We start from the raw sequence: 20774 nt of genomic DNA on the forward strand, positions 1-20774 counted from the left end.
GATCACTTCTGTCAAACGTGCACTCTAACCTCTACACGCTCACTTTTAGATGTTGTCGTGTTTGAAGGGACCTGATTGATTTTTCTGTAAAATCTACAACAAACAATTAATTGCAGCTGGAGTGTGAAGAACAGCGATCACAGCGTGCACATTATGATGTTTTTATTGTAAATAGGGAGTGAAGCTCACACTTCATTAAACTTTGAATGGGTTGCATCTACACATAACCCAAACTCCAGCATGTTTTCAGAAGAATAAAAACTGGGTCGGTGCAGCGTTAGCAGTAATGCAGGCGTTGTACCAGACCGTTGTGGTGAAGAGGGAGCCTGAAGGCAAAGCTTTCCATTTACCAGTCGATCTACGTTCCAGCCCTCACCTGTGCTCACAAGCTTTGGGTAGTGACCGAAAGAGTGAGGTCACGGATACAAGCGGCCGAAATGAGTTTCCCTCTGCAGGGTGTCTGGAACTTAGAGAGAGGGTAAGGAGCTCGGACATCCGGAGGGAGCTCGGAGCAGAGCCGCTGCTCCTTCACATCTAAAGGAGCAAGTTGCGGCGGTTCGATCATCTGATTAGGATGCCTCCTGTGCGCCATTTTGTGGAAGTTTTCCAGGCACGTCCACCTGCCAGGAGACCCTGAAGCAGACCCGGAGCTCGCTGGAGGGATTTTTCTTTCCAGCCTGGGAACGCCTCGAGATCCCCCAGGAGGAGATGTGGCAAGAGAGAGAGAGAGAGAGAGAGGGACGTCTGGGTCAGCTTGCTAAGCCTGCTGCAACCGCGACACGACCCCGGATAAGCGGAAGATAATTGATGAACGGATGGGAAAACTCCTCCGACAACTCATGTTGAAGTTTGAGGCCTTATATACACAGATGTGTGCCTTTCTAAATGATCAACAGGTTAAGTCATTTAATAGTCCAATTATCTCAGGGATGATCAAAGCAAGCAGAGCAAACACTCAACCTTCAGTTCAATCTGGAGTCCAATATTAACGGCTCAGATTTACAGGAGGGATTTCCGATTTGAATCTTTGGTAAACTTGCCAAATGTTTTCCATTTATCACGATTGGTTATTTATTCTCACAGAGGAGCATCAGCGAAGATTAAATTCTTTCCAGAGCCAAACTAAATTAGAAGCTTTGAATTTATAATAAGTGTCATTTTGCTGAGGCCGCCTGAATTTAACTTTTTCTATTAATTGCTGGAAACAGGAACGACTTTATCTACACCGAGGGTGAGATAACAAGACATTTCATTAGCCTGATGCAAGCGCGAGACATTACCATCTGCATAAAGAAGAGGCTGAGTTTATCTTGTGCAAATGCCGATACAAGGAACAGCCCACTTACTAGCTGTAATTTACCCATCATGCAATGCACGGCCGTAAAAATAAATACATTGCTTCGACTTGAGGTAGGTCTGTCTGTTCCTTCAGATAAGAAGGTTAAGTAAGTAAGAGGTTAGAGGCAGCAGATTAGTGACCAAGATCAGACGCAAGGGGAAACGTGGCCTGCAAAACCACGACTTCCATCCATCCATCATCTAACACTTATGCTGTTCAGGGTCGCGGGGAGCCATCCCAGCTGTCATTGGGCGAGAGGCGGGGTCACACCTGGACTGATCACCAGTCAATCACAGGGCTGACACACAGAGACAGACTCACCCTCACATCTACGGGCAATTTAGAGTCACCAATGAAGTTAACAAGCATGTCTTTGGACTGTGGGAGGAAGCCGGAGTACCCGGACGGAACCCACGGATGCATTGGGAGAACATGCAAACTCCCCGCTACGTCCAAGCTTGGATTTGAGCTAGGAACCTTCTCGCTGTGAGGCGACGGTACCAACCACTGCACCACCGTGCAGCCAAAACCACAACTTGATGTTTGCCAGTTTTGCTACTAGCAAGCTTTAGGGCTGCCGGTGGTAGGTGTGTTGTGTTACCCTGGGACCAAGATAGGCTAACTCTTTCCCCCTGCTTCCAGTCTTTATCGTAGCATATCTGTGTTCCCCGAGTCCCACATCACCCGTCTAAAATTCCTCTGAATGCTACGTCTTATAGAGACCTTTTTGTGTGTCTTTTCGGCAATATATCTCCCTTGGACAAATGTTTGTTTCCCTGGGTCAATTCAAATCACCCCTGCCTTACAATTTGCGAGCAAGAGAGTTGTCTTGAGCTGCGACAGTGATTTCTCCACAGTGGCTGAATGGATTTTTACCATTCAAACTGCATTTGAAACGTCCATTCCCGTCCTTTCTTTGGCATTTTGAACACATAAGTTAGCCTTTGCCAATCTCTTTCAAAAGAAGAGAACATGAGACCCTGGGAACAAAGGGATAAAGGTAATCATTAGCTTGCTTTAGCATACAGACGAGACTGTATTGATCTTCTCATCTTCATTAAACGGGCTTTGCACCAGATTTTAAGCGATTGTGGGAATCTAACAGAAGAAGAAGTAACGTCAGGTGGAAGGAAAAGCTGGTTTATTGAGAAGTAAATCCCGACTCTTTATCCTTGAAGGACTCCTGCAGTGTGTTGTTCAGCACTCATTGATTATCTATCAGTTCGAGTGTGAGAGTTTGGGTTCTCTGGGAGCTTCAAACTTCACACTTCCAGGCTCATAAACCTCCCTGAACCCAGCTGTTAGCGTTAGCGCAGCCCTCCTCCGCCTGCAGCAGCTGGGGCGTCGCTCCACCTGGGCCTCGTTCTTCTTCTCCTCCCTCTCCTTCTCCTTCTTCTGAGCTTATTGCCACGGGCAGAGCTGCAGTCGCTCCTTATGTTCAGCTTGAATTGATAACTCATCTGTTTAAGAATCTCTTCACGTCCACTCTTCCTCCATCCCCCCCCTCTTCCTCGGCTCGTGTCTGACGGAGCTGCTGTGCTCGGCTCATTTTTCATGTGGCACTTCTCTGTCTCGCTAAATAAACCAAGGACGCTGTAATATTCAGCTCTATTTCTTACATCTATTATCAGACGCCTATGGTTTTGATCCTTGGCCTCTTTACTGCGGCTTGGTGGTTCTGGAAATGAAAGGCATTTTCAAGATTGCAGTTACTGTTAAACTCTCCCGACACATTATGGGGGAGAAGCGAGAGTGCGATGTAAATGCATTAGCAGCTGTGTTTCCAAGGTTCCCTCAGGCTTCATGCCTCCAGCTTCACTGCAAACTTCAGGAAAAAGAGTTTTTCTAAATGCTGTTAAAAAAATAACACCCAGGAGTTCTACTACTGCATTTATTCATTAATTTTCTCAGGGTGGAAGCAGCTTTTTCAGCCGGAGATTGAATGTGAGCTGTTGGTGAATATGGACGAGAATTAGAATCTTATTCCACAACGAGGTCGTTCCTGTTTGAACGATGTGATCTCTGCTTCGATGGAAGAATTACCTTTGGGTGAAAAGGATTGTTCAAGATTATATACCCGTGAATCCAAAGGTTTATTTTCAATAGTAGGCATCAGATATTCATCTTGACGGTGACCCCTACCTCTGCTGAAAGGTTGCTGGGACCTGAGATTTCCCTTTTCAAAGAATGAAGTTTCACACTTAAATCAGGGAGCATGTTGCAGCCATGCTAGTGGGATGATTTACTTGGGTGTGATTTATTTCTTTTAACCAATCACAATGGTCGTGAGCACAAAGCCCAGGATGCAGCGACTGCACGCTTGCAAAAAGAGGGCCATGTTTTGGTGGGACATTTTTCCATTGGGTGAAGAGCTTGGCCTTAAATCCTCTCATTAAATAAACACCATGTACAAAACTTAAAGACGTCATAACCTGCCAATTTCAGGATTTAGGGAGGGATAATTCCGTCTTAAATAGTCCAACAAATGGTCAGTTTATACCACTGACTGTATATAAAGATGGACGCCGTCTCCACCTCCTTTCATACAAAAGTGAAGCCAAAAACCTCCCCGGAGCAGGCGCTGCCATCTTGCTCATCTGTATCCAGAGTGTGTGCAGCAGAGATCGGCTGGCTGAGCCGCAGTATTGACGTCCCGCCCCTTCCTCTACCCGACACACACCTTTACCTTGTGTCCTTGGCGTGTTGGAGCCCTCAGGTGGGCTCAGTCTGCAGCAGAACAGCTTCTCGTGTCGGTCTGAAGCAGATATTCACGCTTATGGAAAGTTCAATGACTGTAGTGTTCGTGTTAGTTACGTCTCCTCTCTCCGTTCCTCCTCTACTCTGCTATTCGGAAACAGAACGCTGCAGGAGCCCCATTTGTCAACAGAGCTGTCAATCACTAGGCCACACCCCCTTTTTATAGCATCAAATAACTAATTCAAAGTTGAAATGAACACTTGGACATAAATCAGCATGATAAGAACTAACTATAATGACAGAAACCATGTTGGACGAGACGGGCTTTATGAGCTATACTGCAGCCAGTCAGCAGGGGGCGATAGAGAGGGTTTGGACTCACTTTTATGGAGCTGTCATGTCGTCCATCTTCTTATACAGTCTGTGGTTAACATGCACGGTTTACATGCATTAGAATGGGAGGTTGTATGGATGGAAATGTTGACTCCACCACCGTTTGAGTCCCGATTACAATATTCAGCTACGTTCTCCAGAGGATGAATTCAGCAATGTGGGTATCTACTTTTATTTAAGGGGGCAATGTTGGTCAATCATTCGGCTTCTTTTTAGGAAATACTTGATACTGACTTTTTGGATCAATTGTCATGAAATTCACAAAGACATTCTCGGTCTCCAGCGGATGAATCCTCCTGACCGCGGGCGTCCAGAAGACGTAGGATTATGACTTTAGTGTCGAACTCCTCTGAAGATCACAGTAGTAAACAAAATGATTAAGCAGCATTGGTTTTAGATTTTTAAACTATATACTCGAGTTAATGTGTTCAAGTGCCCATGAAAGGACAAGCAGAACTGGATTCAACATATTTCTGTTTCCTTTAAAAACTCAAAGCTAGGGGAGACTTGTCGGGGCATTGATCATCATTTACAGGAGCAATTTTCATCATGTCGGTGGAAAAATTGGGGTGACTTGAAGTCCAGGAGAACAGCAGGGAGACTGTGTAAGCCTGTTATGCTAACACAGTAGCTAGCTTGTAGGTCCTGTGTACCAGTTTGATTTATAGTCATGGTGGAGGATATTAAACCCAGAGAAAGCATTTATTGGAACTTATTAAACATCTGTGAGTGCAGGATGAGTCATCGCCTTTTTAAATGTCTTCAGGCACTGATGAACTCTGAAATACCATCAAAAATACCTACAGGAAGACTTTTATGTCATTGTCGTCCCCGGCGATAAGATGACGATCATTTCAAGACATACACATCCTCATTCACTTGAACGCAGCTACCCAGCATACATGTTGTCATCATCAATATTTCCCCTTCCTCTGCAGAATCTTACGCCTTAAAACCCTCATGAATTACTCACGACCGCGTGTCAACTCGGAGCATTCCTCCAACTTTAGATGTTTAATGCATACGACCCTGGAGTGCAGGCAGGGCGGACAGAGGCGGGGATCGTTTCCCTCTGTAGTTTGTTTGGAGTTAAGTGCTTTTGTTTCGGATTCTTCCCCCAGAATGCCGCCTGCCTCCACCTGACTGCCTCCTAACCTGCAGGTGTGTGATGTGTTCAGGATGACAGCTCGACTCGTCGGCCTGCCGCCGAGCCCCGGGGCTCAGATGCCTCCGTCTGAGCATGTTTTTCCTCTTCGCTAGCTTCCATTCACACTCGTCATTGCGGGGTGGAGTGTGAGGCGGGAGGTTGGAGGTGAAGGGTGTGTTTTGGAGTGTGTGAGACTCCCACAGGGCGTGTGAGAGGAGGTTCACCGAGTTCACCTCTCCGGTCTGCCCGTCTGTATCCAGGCAGAAGTCTCTCCCCTCCTCACCCTCATGACTCCCCCCCTGCAGCGCTTGCGTTCCGCGGTCTCGTGGTTTTTTGCGGCGTCTGCTCCGGTGCCCCAGTCGGCCCCGGCTCATGTGACTCGGTCTCTTCCACGCTTGGCCACCTTCAGACTGAATTGGCGCACGGTTGACCGCATTTGACCGCTGGTCCATTTCCACTCAGTCGGATTGTATATATGTGTGTGTGTGAGAGTGTGTGTGTGTAAGTGTGTGTCCCGGGGGAGGGGCGGACTATAAACAGGCATCACTTGTTGACTTCCTGCCATCCTTCAAAGCCTTGAACTCCATTAAGTCCTCTTTGCCTGCGTCTCTCCCTCCGCCTACTGAAACCATTATTCAATTGAGAGCTTGCTATGATGGAGGTTCTTCATAAAACTTTATTCTGTTTGCATATTTTATTTTCTAACTTGCTTATTGAATCAAAGTTTAGGGAAACACCCCTTGTAAAGAGGCGGTAATGCATCATGGAGTTTCCCAAACCAATAAATGTCCCGAACTCAGCAAATTTCCATTTTGGGGATTTAAAAGGAGACTTTTTACGTCAAAGGAGCGTCTAATTCTTGTTCAAAAGCTTTCCCATTTAAATAATTACAGTCTGCAGACTGCCTGTAAATGTCTGACTCAAACTAAAACTTACTTAGTGTCCGATTGTTTGTCTGACAGCTTTTCCAGGCGTGGAGGCCTGGATGTTGCTTTAGGGCCCAACACGTGTGCTGCTGGTGTCATAGTTGGAGCCATTAAGATTTCAGTGAACATCTGTGGTTTCGGTTCCCATCAGGAGACAACCGGGTACGAATTCCTTTCCTTTTTAGTGAAGGGAATGTTGACTCAGGCAGAGACAGAGCAACTATGACTCAGGGGTCCTGGGATATCGGGATGGAGCAGATGTGGAAGTGATGTCATGGATGAGAGCAGACGTGGTTTAAAGGGTTGGATCAACAAAGAGTTTACTTCTATCTGCTCTTTGGGGTTTTCGCAGTCTCTGATGTCAGGATACACAATAATGCACAATTTGTATTTATTCTCAAACCGTGGTACATGCTGAAAAGATTTAGCACACCACACACAACCAGAGTCACAACTCTCACAGCTGGAAATCTCACTAAATCTCTGGCGGTCAAACGAGACTTTAGAGTAAACAAACATGGCGGACGACGGGCAGGAAGAACTGGCGATGATAGTTTTTGGACTTGTTACTGAAAATTCAGGAAGAAAAAAGAACAAACGGTGGATGACGTGGTGGAGACGGCGTGAGCGTGGGCTGTATGCTTTCGTCGCCATGGCTGTGGTTGTTGTGCTTCCTGCTTCCGTCAGCTCGCTTCCTGATTGGCTATCGTTTGGTTCCACATGACGATCCACAGAGTGCGTGCTTGGCTGTCCTCGGGTTTCCCCCCACACAACAGAATATCCGGTTTGATTTCTGTGTGGCCATTAGGTTCGAGGAGAATGGGGGAAGTAAAATGTCTTTCAATGTGCCCTTCATGCTTTGTTTGCATGTGGTACGGTCTGTTTAAAGGTACCCTTAAGCTGTTTGCGTTTGACTTTCCAGCACATGGACGGTCTGTTGTACGGTACCCACTAGCCACGGTTTCCTTAAATTCTAACACATGGTTTTATCATCGGTTTTCTTCTGTTTAAGGTACCCTTAAGCGTCATTTTACTTTCTTCCTACATGCTGTCCGGTCTATACTCTTTAGCTTTTTCCTTCTTTGTTTCTTAAGCTTGGTAACGTCTGTTTTTAGGTCAACTTTATTTACAGATTCTGCATAAAAATGTAGTGGATTTTTAGTACAGGAAATGTAATGGTTTCCATTTGTAGTACGTTTGTAGTCCGAGTTGTATTGATCACTTCAGCAGGCTGCGGTGTATGCAGGAGAAACAGTCCGTGTGGAGAGCAAAAGCAGGCGGAACGTAAGCGTCATCTGACAACGATTTAGCTTCTCATTAATCTATGAATAAATTAAAGGTAATTAAAGTCACAAGATACCGCTGAAGTAAGCCAGAGTGCAGCCTCTGTGTAACTTACTGTTTACAGTGAAACTGAGACTCAGCACAGACAGATGAACGGGCGCTCCTCCGGGGGATGGGACGAACCGAGAGATGACAGCGTTTATTTAGCAGACACATCTGGAGGGAGAATTTCACTTCACTCTGATCTGAACACACGGTCGCTGCTCGAGCTGCTGACTGGACTGTAAACAATGCAGCGCACGGAGGAGGAAGTCTGGGATGGAAGTCGTTTATCGCTAATCGCTGGACATGCCCGACAAGTGCACTAGGTAACCTTAGATAAACTTTAGCGTCTGTGTTCTTCCTCTGAAACCCCTTCCTTCTCTGAAACTTAAACTGTGACAAAGCCTCAGTACTTCAGAATAAGAATCAGCAGCTTAAACGCCATGCTGCTGTGACTTTTCTGCAGGTTTTGGGAAATCCTGCTCTGAGGTTTCTGTCTCTGCCTCCAGTGGAATTCAGTTTGTGATGCTCATCTCAGTGACAAACATACAAAATGTAACACCATGTTCTCCTACACGCCTCGAGTCTTCATTTATACGACTTTTTATCAGAGAATAAGTTCTTATGAAAACTGCTGCCAGCCTTTGGATTAGTATCTCAGACCTGCACACGTTAAATCATCGCTCGGTTCTTTGCTCGAATCCAGGAGACGATGCAGAGCTGTGATTTGTAATTTGGGTAAACTGACTCTTTAAAACTTTCCCAATTTTGTACAATAGGTTTGGATACGCTGCTGTGTCCTTTACAAAGTGTCCTCTGAACGTCCAGCTGCCGAATCCTGAAGATAAAAGCTGATAAAGATGCTAATTTCTGTTGCATTCAATCATTACGTTCGCTCACGACGATAAGATTTAGGTGCGTTAAAGGGCGAGTTTACTGCAGGTTTGTGCCTCTGAGGCTGCATACATGCATCCATAATCTCACAGCATAATAACATTATTAAATACCAAGTGATTACTATATTTCCTCTCCTCCAGCATTAATTATTGAGCTCATTAATGGAAGAAGCCTTGAAGCAGCAGATGTATTATTTATTCCTCAGAAACAACATTTATATCCCAAAGATTCGACTGCATTCATTAAACGTGTTTTGCAGGGTGTTTAAATTACCTCATCACCCATGTATGACTCCGGTGGCTGCAATGCATTCTGGTCCGCGGAGGCTTGAGGAAGTGGAGGACTGACAGTGATACTGTATATAAACCCTGTGAACGTCTGCCGGTTTGGGCTCAGGTTTCTGTAGCATACATCCAGTGCGTGTTCCCGCAGTGCGTCTGCACACGAGTAATGCATCAGTAATGGAAGCCCTCATGTTAAATGAATGAAAGCTTGTTGCAGAGCGATGCAGAGGCCGTCCGGGTGAAACTCTCACTGCCTGCTCGGTGACAGGATGGGAGCTCCTGCTGTCCTCCTCTTCTTCACCTCCCTCCCGCTGACCTCCTGCTGCCTGCTCCGTGTGCTCGGTGACGCCTCCGATGTGTTAAAGGAGGCCTGAGGAGCTCGCTGTTCGTGTGTCATGATGTAGACGTTTTAGAAGCTGTCAGGTGCTATCTTTGTCTCGACTGATTACATATTCTCTCTGTGCTTCTCCTCTTATAATATCCCACAAACTCTTGGACTAAGAAGCTCTTCATTGGGAGCTGTATCTGAACAGTGTATGGATCTATCTCATATCCATAAGGCTGCACACAAAAGTATCTCCATCCTGCACGGTACCGTAGCTTTGAGCGTTCATTCCAGTGAATAGCAAATAAGCTGGAACTCATCTTGTTCACAGTGGTGCAGGAACACATTCACAGCTACCATTGTGCAATGTGAAAATGAATGTTAATGCATGTATGCACGGGAGAAAAGCATGCTGCTGCACATGTAACATGCATGACAACAGGAGCTCACATTCAGAATGCAGGAGTACAACGTGTGCACACAGGCAGGGGATGGCAGGGATGCATGCCGTCAGGTGCAGAGTCAAAACGTGCAAACACTGCACACGTGTCAGTTTAAGGAAGTCAAATCTTGTTTTTCTCTGTAAAGATCTTGTCGGCTCCGTTTGCTTTAGATTATTAAACTTGTCTGAAGGTGACTCACTGATCGTAAAGCGTGGGAGGACGGCTCGCAGAGGAAACTGACTCTTTCTGCTGATTTGGTTAAAAGCAGCTTTCAGTCTCTTCTGTAAAAACTATGAAGGTAAGCAGAATCATCCTAGATTTAAGGTAAGTCTCCGCACTTACAGCTTGGAAACTCAAGTGGACGGAGTCGTATTTTCAGAGGATGCAGTCGGTGTGTGATGGAACATTTCCAGAGATACTTATTGATAAAAGCTTTTGAAGCACAGGAGGAAGACAGACTGATATCACATCATAGAGCCAACAGACAAGTTGAATAAATAATTCTTTATTGATTTTTTTCAGGCATCTCACTCTCACCTACAGTGAAGTGTTAGAATAACTATTACAGCTTTAAAGTGATTCATCACATATGCAGGACAGTTACATTGTTCTGTGATACGTTCGTGTAGCGCTGCTCAGGTTTAATATCACACCGGGTTGCTCAGCGTTAACTATAAACTTGATAAATTAAATTAAAGATACCTTTGGGATGTGGGCACAGCAAGAGCACGGGGAAACTTCTGCTGGGATTCACGGTATGCCTTTAATGACCGACCACACCGTAGGAAAACTGAACACTCAGCACTGTGAACAAATATCACTCCGCCAATCTTAATGATCAGTAACCCTCACAGGCAGAGCGCACCGTGTCAAATAGTTACTGTTCAGAAGAAGAGGAACAGACTACCACATAAATATAAACTAATTATATTAATATAGTAATAAGAATTACTTTATTTATATAGCACCTTTAAAAACAACTGTTTACAAAGTCATGAACGCAGCAGGTAACAGAAGAACCCAAACATGGCCGACGCAGCGAGACAATACAGAGCTACAGTCAAAGCTGTCAGAAGATGGTAGAAATGTAATCAATCAAATTCAAACCATCTGAGTTTATTGATAAGAATATAATCACATGAAGAATCAGGTTTGTCTTTGAGGTTTAGTGCAGAAAATAAATAAGATAGAAAAATATTATTAAAACATCTACAATGAGCTGTGAAGAGCTGCGGCATTGTTAGGATACCACTGTGACCAGTGCAGACCATAACGTGCTTTTAAATATAGATGGATTCTTGATGGCTCAGCTGAAGTATGCAAAAAAACTGCTGCAAATATTATCCTAACTTATTCTGAATTTATGAGTCAGTATGACCAACAACGAAATTTTAGTCGTTAATGAAGGCAGGTCTTTGAATCCTTTTTCTTCTGCAGACTCGCCTTGGCTTCCCCTTCTTTAGTTACATAACATGCATGCAGTAGTTACATCAGATCTGCTGTGTTAGTAGCTTAAACATAAGTAGGTCGTTTTGGTGCCTAAACCTGTCCACTCAGGTGTTTATAATTGTTGCATGTCCAAAAATCATTAAATATGAAATGTTTGGGCCTGCACGGGGCTGCAGTGGTTAGCGCTGACAGCTAGAAGGTTCTGGCTCGGATGTAGCGGGCCTTCCTGTGTGGAGTTTGCATGTTCTCCCCGTGCATGTGTGGGTTCCCTCCGGGTACTCTGGCTGAAGATTCAAGAAGTTTATTGTCATGTGCACGGTAAAAACACAGCGGTCTCCCTTCTGCAACAGTAAAGGTGAAAGGTTGTCTGTCCCTGTGAGTGACAGGTGACCTGTCCAGGTGTCACCCCGCCTCTCACCCAATGACAGCTGGGATAGGCTCCAGCCCCCCCGCGATCCTGAACAGGATAAGCCGTATAGATAATGGATGGATGGATTAAATGTTTGTCAGCAAGCTTTATTTTGAAAATCAAAGCAAATATTGCGTTTTTGTTAAGCTAACTAAGCTAATAGCTAATGGGTTGTAGCATGTTTATTATTGCTTACTTGACTGTGGAGCGATGCAGGTTAAACTGACGCATGAAGGGGACCTGGATCTTCTTATTTTTAGTTTTGTGACACAAACCAGCTGCTTAACACCTTCGAGAATATTCTTTTGTTAGCGATGAAGCTTCTAAAGATTTAAAGTCTCGTAGGATTTAAGGCTCAGTGTGAATTTTATCATCTTGTCAAACTGTGGTTGTTTTGATTGACACTTCTCGCCTTCTTGTCGGATCATAACGATACAGAAGGATGATAAAGCGGAGTGGAGTTGAAAATCAGTTCAGACTCGTATCTGATCTCGCCTCCGCTCCTGACTGAGCCCGAGGTGCGTCTCAGACTGTCAGAGCTCTAATTGCTTGTGTATTATCGTCATGTTAGTAATCATCATTAAGGGGATTAGACTGAGCACTCCAACCAGGAAGAGACACACGCAGCCAATCATCACTGCAGACATGATTGGTTTTATACACACGCACAAAATGACTTCCCAAAGTTGTGCTAATCACCTGTGTCTCTGCTTCTCTGCTCGGCTCGCATTGTTCTTTTAAATCACAATTAGGCTGCAGCACTCCAGCTTTGTGTGGGACGATAACAAGGCGACACACACACGTGAAGAAGTGGTGTACTGTAAGTCAAAGTGTAGACCCAATCAGCCCTGCGTGTGTGTGTGCGCATGTGTGTGTGTGCTGGCTGATGTGCGGGCGGCTGAAGTGGATCCCCGCGCTCTCTCCCACTGAGAAGTTGAGATTAGCGACAAATTAATCCTCCTCCAGTGGCCCATAATCCTTTGCTGAGAGATGACGGCAGATGTTGTGCGTGATTGCAGGCCCGCACTGAGCATGTGCAGGAGCGGGCCTGCTGATTACAGAGCGCCTTGAGAGTCATCAGATGCTGAGAAATAATATTACGCAGTGTTATATTTACTGACTGCAGAGCGAGGAGCGCGTTAAGTAACTGCATTAAGGCTCGACGAGTGAACAAAGAACAGTCATTATGAGCTTTATTTAAATGATATTTACAGCACTGTAGGATGTTTTATTTACTTTGTATTAACCTTTTATTTTTCTCACTGCTTATGTGTTTGAAATGAGGTCAGAGCCTGTGTTTGTGGAAACTGTTAGAAGTCACATTTTAGATTTAAAGTTGGAGTGATTTCAATCAAACACACAAAACATTGATTTCATGATGAACGGCCTTGATGCCCTTCCTGTGTGCACAGCTCTGGTTCTGTACATTGAAAGTTTGCCTCGTGGACATTCAGCTAACGTTTTAGTTTATATAACTAACAGTAGACGTAGTTTAAGGAGAGTTTGAGCGTTGCTGTTTGGAGCTTAGCCTCCTGAAAAACACAGGACGTAGCACCCCACAGCTGTTGGGATCTGGTTGCAGCATGTTGAGTGAAATATTAATAATGCTCGAAGATGATGAGAAGTGTACTCGTCCAACGAGAGCGGGGCATAGAGGTTACCCTTTGCGCTGCTCTCGTTCCTCCCTTCTGCAGGAAAAGAGAGGCGCTGTGTGTGTAGCGGTCTCGTCCGGACAGGTTCAACATGTTCATGATCAGGCAGAGCGGCAGAGAGGCGCACCGCACTGCCTTTTCTGTTGAAGCCTAAAAAAAGAGCAGCTCGCTGTTGTTAAGGCAACCACCAAATCACTAGCTGTCATTAACCTAACCGTTATATTGCAAACTGACAGAAGGCCCGCCTCTCCTTTCATCCGATTGGACAATCAGAAAAAACGCCCATGACGTCGGGCGCTTTTCTGCTGTGTGGGCTTTGAGTTACACATCCAGCAGACACAGAGCGTCATTTGCCTTCATTTGGAGTTAATGTCCGCGTGATGGATGTTCATAAACCCACTTAGAGCTTTACGAGGGCAGATGATAAGCTGTGATAGATGCAGGTAACATGACAGTCACATCCTGCTTCACTGAAAGGAAAGGACACAAGCAGCCAGTGACGAGCAGAGGGATGATGAGCTGAAAGAGCTCTCTGATGTTTGTCATTGTTCATGATTTCTTTCCCTCACTTGGCAGAGGCCGCTCTGGCTGCTGCTCGCACCGTTCTGTCCTCTGCTTTCAAAGCCAGCAAAGACATTTTGTTGGATGTTTTAAGTTGATTGTGAAATTTCTGACCTTCTCGGGCACAATACGGCTTCATTTAGAGGAGCCGGGGCTTTTACTATGACGCTCTTTACGTTTCCCCTCAGGTTCTCGGAGGATGACAGAGAGGCCTGATTGTTGTGCCGAGCTGGAAGCCTCCCAGCTCCTCTCCACCTGCTTTTAAAGGGAAGAATAAACTTGAAATCAGAGCGTTTCGGAGCATTTTCAGCAGCGGCGTGATGGTGACAGGGGGGAGGAGGAGGAGAGGCTCAGGGCTGACAGCGTGACAGAGTCCCTGCTAAGTCTGATGAAAGCTGAATGTGTGTGTGTGTTTGTGCAGCACACAGAGCATGTCTTAAGTTTAGGGTACGTGCTGGAGTCTGACTGCTGTTTGGGCTGGCAGGGGCAGCGTTTAGAGCGTCAGAGCAAGAGGAGGAGAGGAGGCAGAGAGAGGGAAAGTTTTTACAGTCATAATAACATTTTAGAAGTGATTCATGGTGTCAGTGAAACGTGAAAATTCAGTGGAGCTGCTTTTACCTGCAAAAAGAAAGGCCCAGTTCAGGGGTCTTACCTGAGAGGCAGGGAGGAGACGTGCAGGAGAAAGGCTGATATGGTGCTTCAGACAGTTCAGTAAGTTGAGTGCAGTCTCTGGCTCCAAACGACGTCACCAGTGCAAGATGGCAGCTTCCGTCTCGGGGGTATTTTGGCTTCAAATAAGTACAATGAGATGGTGGAGACGCGTCGTCCATCTTTACATACAGTCTACGGTCGAGACTCACGAGACTCAGGTTTGGCTAAGCCTGTACTTCCTGTTTTGAGAGAAGGACAAAGGGCTGTGTGGCCGATTGACAAATGGAAGCAAAGGCGTTCGGCACGCTTACGTGGGTATGCACAGGTGTCGAATTGTGAGAGAGACAGGTGTGATCCTGTCCCTGAACCTTTTTTAAAACTTCCATAATCTCAGAAGCTGTTGACACGTTTAAAACTGAACGTTTTGCAGCCGTTTCATTGTTTCCTCGCTTTGCTCAGATTTTGGATTCAGTTGCTCGAGTTTCACCGTTCTTACATTACTGAACGCACTCTGCCGGCTGCATCGTCTAAAATGAACATCTCTGACAGTTGGCCGTCTACGGATCCACAGCTTTGACCTCATATTTACTGTAATATGAGCGTGTGTGTGTGTGTGTGTGTGCCCTGCAGTATAGTGCACAGTCGATACCTGTCAGCACCGAGGAAATGAAAAGGTTCTGCTTTCCCATGACCTTACCTGAATCCGGAACTGAGGAATCCAGCCAGCCGGGCCTCGGGTGAGAGGATGGTGAAGGAAGGGGAGTGGTTACCATGGTTACGGCTCAGTTCCCACCGACCGGTGAGCCAGGTGTTGGCGTTTGGAGGACTGCGGGTGACCTTATGTGCCCGTGATTTGGTGGGCGAGTCACAGCGGGCTCGGTACGCTCGGTTTTAGCTACGTCGTACAGGTGCCAGTGTGTGCGTGTGTGTGTGTGTGTGTGTGCGTGTGGGATGAACAGTCAGTGGAAGGCAGCAGGCAGACCACAGACAGGATTACTGACAGATTAAACAGTTCAGCCCGTGTCTGTGTGTTTGTGTTCATACCTGGAGGCATCAGAGCTCAGAGATAAGGCCTGTGTGGACGGATTTAAATGAGTTGTATTTCAGCGTCTGTGTGTGTGTGTGTGTGTGTGTGTGTGTGTGTGTGTGTGTGTGGGACGTTGTGAACCTTGTGAGGACAGAGGCATTTATGGAATATGTGCTTTTCTCTTTTCTCATCAGCATATACCCACTCAAAAAATTGGTTTCACTTTGAAATTGGTTGAAAACAGCGGGACGGATGCAGAGAACAGTCGCCTCCAATTGAAACAGTCAACATGGTTTAATTTGAAACTACACAGGCAGGTAATTGAGACAGAGAGAGTCTCAACTGAGAGAGCTTTTTTGTAATACAATACACACGACTTTAAAGGCTGAGCTTTTTTAAAGGTGTTCTGTAATGCTCCATTGTCTGTGAATAGCCACAAGCGGCACAAGCGAGCAGGCTGCAGGAATTCTGACTTTTGTTTCATTCTCAATTAAACGAAATTAAACTGTCTGACAGTAATATGTAAAGGATCCCTACAGAGACCCATCACATCACTCTCTCCAAAGACACCAGACTCCACTGACAAACATGGTCATTTTACCCTGTGTAACACAGGAGCTGCTTGTGTATGCTGCCTTTATAATAATATTTTTATTTATAACGCACTTTACATTTGAAGCAAATCTCAAAGTGCTACAGGGTAAAAAGATGAGCATAAAACAAGTAATCAAGCCGACAGGGAAGAAACATCCCGATTAAGAGAAGACTCTCTTAAAGAGGAAGGATCTGTTTGTTTGTTGTGTGCTCTATCAATATGGAGCGACGCCTGCGAGCTCGTTCAGGCAGGCCGCTCGAGCTGCACTGATTTTATACTTGACCTGCATCATCAAATCACCTGACAAACACTTCCTCTTAATGTTGCGTCTATTTAAACTGCAAGATCTCCGCTCTCTCTCCCTCTGCTCTGTCGTTGCCACCGCTGCCCTGCAGCAGTACTGCACTCATGCTTTCAGCCCCACCGCCACCCCAGCATCCACCTGCAGGCTGCGGCTACTGTAGGAGGTTTAAGGTGTTATCTCATCGCTCCTCAAATTTCTGCATGTAGAATAAATCTGCGAGGAGTGATGAGGTCGGAGCCGCGAGGGCAAACACAAGCTGTGTTCTGCTGCTGCGATAAACGTTTCTAACTATCACAAACTTGAGCTTGCAAAACAATTGATAGATCAATGCGAGTCAGAACCAGCAACTTCTGTGTTCTGTAAGGTTAAATTACTGTTTGGTGGCTTTAAAGACGTTTCTAGCTTTCTAGCTCTGTAACAAAAAGGTCTATCTCTGTAGGGATCCGTTCTGTGATGTTGTCACACTTAGAGTAACAATCTGAGCCTGGCAGAGCAAAAACAAGAATTTTACAGGACACATTTTGATTGCTGGTTTGCCCCAAAGGATTATGTTGCAGTCATTACAGCCTGTTTCGTTCCTGCAGGCCACAAGAGCTTACTTTGTTAATTACTTTGTTTTGTTTCCAGAGCTTAAGTTTATGCTGCTGATTCAGCACAAAACAAAAACAGTTTGTGGTGATTTGTGGGTGAAAAGATGTGCGACTTTGTGATTATAATCCGTATTTCAGTTTTATTTTGACCACCCTATTTTCAGCAGCAGCTGCAGCAAATCTGCGTAAAGTTGAATCATTTTCATGCATTTTACAGTTTCTGCACAAACTTCATTTACATCCGCCTACAACCAGGTTTAGTCTGCAGCGCAGCATCCTTTTTCAGCACACTCAGAATCGCTGCACGCTCTCTTATTGAGGAGCGCAGATTACAGGAAGTGTTGAATCTGCTGGTGTTCGCACCGGGCACCGACCAGCTCCTTCAGCCTGATTCATTCTGTCTCCTGCTGTCGTTAGCAGCCGGCTCGCTGGTGCTAACAGATAAATATCCCCACCGCTCTGTGACCCATCAGTGACACACACACTCCCTCACATACACCCACACCGTGGCTGAATCCTCATTACCTCCAGCTCTACCTCCAGCCTGTGTCCACAGCAATCAGTGATCACCACCGCTCTGCTGATTCAGCCTGCTGCCGGGGGCTGAGGTGTGTGCGTTTGTGCTTTTCTGTGCGAGCGAGCTTAAAAAGCAAATATTCCATGATTGCATTATTGCACTGAAAGCTCTGAGAAAGCAGTAATTGCCTGTTTACACGTCCGAGGGTTGAGCTGCATTATTAAAGAGGCGGCTTCAGCAACAAGGTTATCAATCACGCGCTTTGTTTTTGTGTATGTGCATGATTAACCGTGCATATACAGGTGTGTGCGTGTGTGCGTTTAGAGTGTGTAAAGGCATCCCTCGCCTCTCCCCATCCTCTCGCCGTTTGAAGGTCACACCTGTCTGTTGGGGCTCGTTACACTAACAAGCGCTCAGCTCGCTCCCAGGGGCTCCGTCAATGGATCTGGTCTGGCCCAATAGAGGGATTACGGCTCACAGGCGAGGATTGTGGGTATTTCTGTGGTGCATTCTTCCATTTTTAACCAGCATTTTAAAAAACCAACAGCCTGCCGTGAAATGAGAAACCAGATCTTGGCTTTGATGTTCCTCTGACACGCGAGAAGCGGGTGAGAGCACACCAACCCTTATTGATTTTTTTAGAGGAAATTTGGCTTCTGCTGCAGCTAAAATAACAGGATATAAAAGCTGGAAATACTGACAGCCGCAGACGATATGATAATTACGCTGATACTGAGTGTGCGCTGGCAGGAGAGCAGAGACAGATTTACATGTTTGTAGTCAACAGATTTGTAAATTTGCAGTTCAGCGCACGAGCAGGTGTGAAGATGAGCAAATGTGGAATCTGACATTATCAGATTTACTCAGCAGATGTGCAAATTTGCAGGCTTCCACTGCACACTGTAAACAGAGGCAAACATGTATGCAGAGCTGTGACCACCAAATATGCATAATTAGCTCAGGACCTTTTGTCATGGAAAAATTATGAGATAATCAGCACACAGGATAAAACAGGCGTGCGTCTTGTCGGGCTCGTTTCTCTTTGTGGTCGTTTGGTGACATTTTGTCGGCCAACATCGGGGACACCCTGACCCCTCAGGTGACCCCTGACCCCTCGGGAGCCTGCTCCACTAACAGATCTGCGTCATGAACGTAATTGTTTACATACTTGTTTTTGCACTACGCGTGTTACTGTAGGATACCTCTAGAGGGCGCACCAGAGAGCTCATTGAAAGTTTGTCTTTTCTTCTGAAGAAGAAACAGGTGGTATAATGAGTTCACGCCATCAAAGGACTTCCTGAATGGATCTGTGAGGTGACTAATGCTTTATGGAGTCTAAAGGGGAAATGGCTGGTTCAGTGCTCATTACTGGCAAATTTCACATAATTAAAATTAAATTAAATGTCTCACAATTCTGATTTAAAGAGGTTTATATCACAGAATTAACAGAGAGAACAGTTTCACTCAAACCAGAGCGACGTGATGTTTCAGTTATCCTGCAGACCAACAGAAGACACGACCTCCTGCAGAGTTAGTGACAGAGATCTTTTATAAGAGAGGACGTCTGCTCTCGATTATATTATCAGTAAAATGATGTCGTTCTATAGCAAATTATTACAAAATCACAGGCATGTAAAGTAGAGCATCATTGTTTCATTACCCATCGTGAACGTCTGAACGCTGGTTCAAAGCTCTCTGCAGGCTGCAAGGAATACATTTCAGGGGGTGAAACACTGAAGCATGATGGGAAAATTCTGCAATTAGGCTTAAAAGAATTGTTAATGTACACTCTTACAAGTCAAATTCAAAGTCACAGAGAAAACAGTGAGCTCATGATATCAGACTGTGTAAAGGAAGCCATGGACCTGCGGAGGTTTGCAGAAGTCCAAGAATCCCAGGTGATAACCAAAGATAGTAAAGATTGTTAGAGAATCTTCCAGAACATTTCTTCATTTAAAATTAGCTGCAAGTTATTTATTTTCTGTTCATCCATTAATCGAGTTCTCTGAGTGTAATTTGAAACAGGTACAACAGAGTATGAACGAGTATAAAAGGCATAATTTCTACTGATAAAGACGCGCTGTACGTATCCCGAGTGTATGTGCATCATTTGTTATTCTCATCATCACGTCTCCTGATGGCAGAAACACATGTACATCCATGAACATGAGGCGGATGACGTGTGGAATAAACTGCCATTAAATCCTTGGCTCTCTCGTTAGTGCTTCATTTTCCTTCCTGTCGATCCCGCGCCGTCCTTCAGCGCTTTTCCATCCACAGTAATTGGAGAGAGTGTGCTGGCGGGGGCGGAGCGTCGCTGCTCCCACTGAGCCGCTGCCAGCAGCTCCCGCTCTGTATCGAGTTGTGTAAAGAGCTGAGATGGAGCCAAACAGACGCTGAACTGTGGCTTCGCCCTTGGCTTCCAGTCACTGCTCTCATTATTTATCCCTGTAACTCTCTGCCTCCTTCTCGCAGCAGTTAGTCGTTTACAGCGATGGTTCCTAAAGTGGTGTCCTCGAGGACGGGTCCCCGGGGTCCACAGCCAAACAAAGAGCGGTTAGATTTCACCCTTTCAGGAACACAGGCCAGAGAAGGAGAGTCGTTCATCAACTTTGCTCTCCAACAATAGTGAAAGAAGCCAAACTCTTTTGGTACTTCTGTCGTCTATCACCGTATTATTCATGTCCTAAACAATCCTGGTCCATTAGAGCAAGACTAAGAGAGCACTCCTAATGTTCCTTAAATCAGCGTCTCTCTCTACATGTCGTGGCCGGCCCAATCCAGATGTGAACCTCATTGAAAACCTCCTGAATGTGATCAAGAGGAAGGTGGACGGTCACAAGCCATCAAGCGAAGCCGAGCTGCTGCATGAGCGGGGACAGGAACTTGATTTCTTTGCATCATGCAGCTCTGAAAAACATATTTTGGTTTCTTAACCAGGCGTCCTTTTGTGCAAATAAAAGACCTGAATGAGGATATTTTATGTGGAAGTAGCAGAAGTGCTAAAAACAGCCTGTCAGGATGATGAGGTCTGAAAGATCTTTTATGAAGGTGGTCAATGGGGGAAACGCTTTTGGTCCACATGGGATTTTTTTATGTCCCAGTATATTGCAGACGGCTATGTGTCTTGATGCATCATTCCCAGTACTTTTCACAGGCCCGGCATGTATCTCAGCTCCGACCTCATCCCTCCTCGCAGATTTATTTTACATGCAGAAATTTGAGGAGTGATGAGATGATAT

General features: G+C 45.5%; 1 protein-coding gene across 2 annotated transcripts in view; it reads left to right on the plus strand.

The window, feature by feature from the left end:
* The window catches only part of chst11 (carbohydrate (chondroitin 4) sulfotransferase 11), a 104181-nt gene that overhangs the window by 52922 nt on the left and 30485 nt on the right, over window positions 1-20774 (plus strand). The window lies entirely within an intron of this gene.

Source organism: Semicossyphus pulcher, unplaced genomic scaffold (assembly GCF_022749685.1).
Source record: "Semicossyphus pulcher isolate SPU_LCO1_2020_fin unplaced genomic scaffold, fSemPul1.0.p SCAF_20, whole genome shotgun sequence".
Taxonomy (NCBI): Eukaryota; Metazoa; Chordata; class Actinopteri; order Labriformes; family Labridae; genus Semicossyphus; species Semicossyphus pulcher.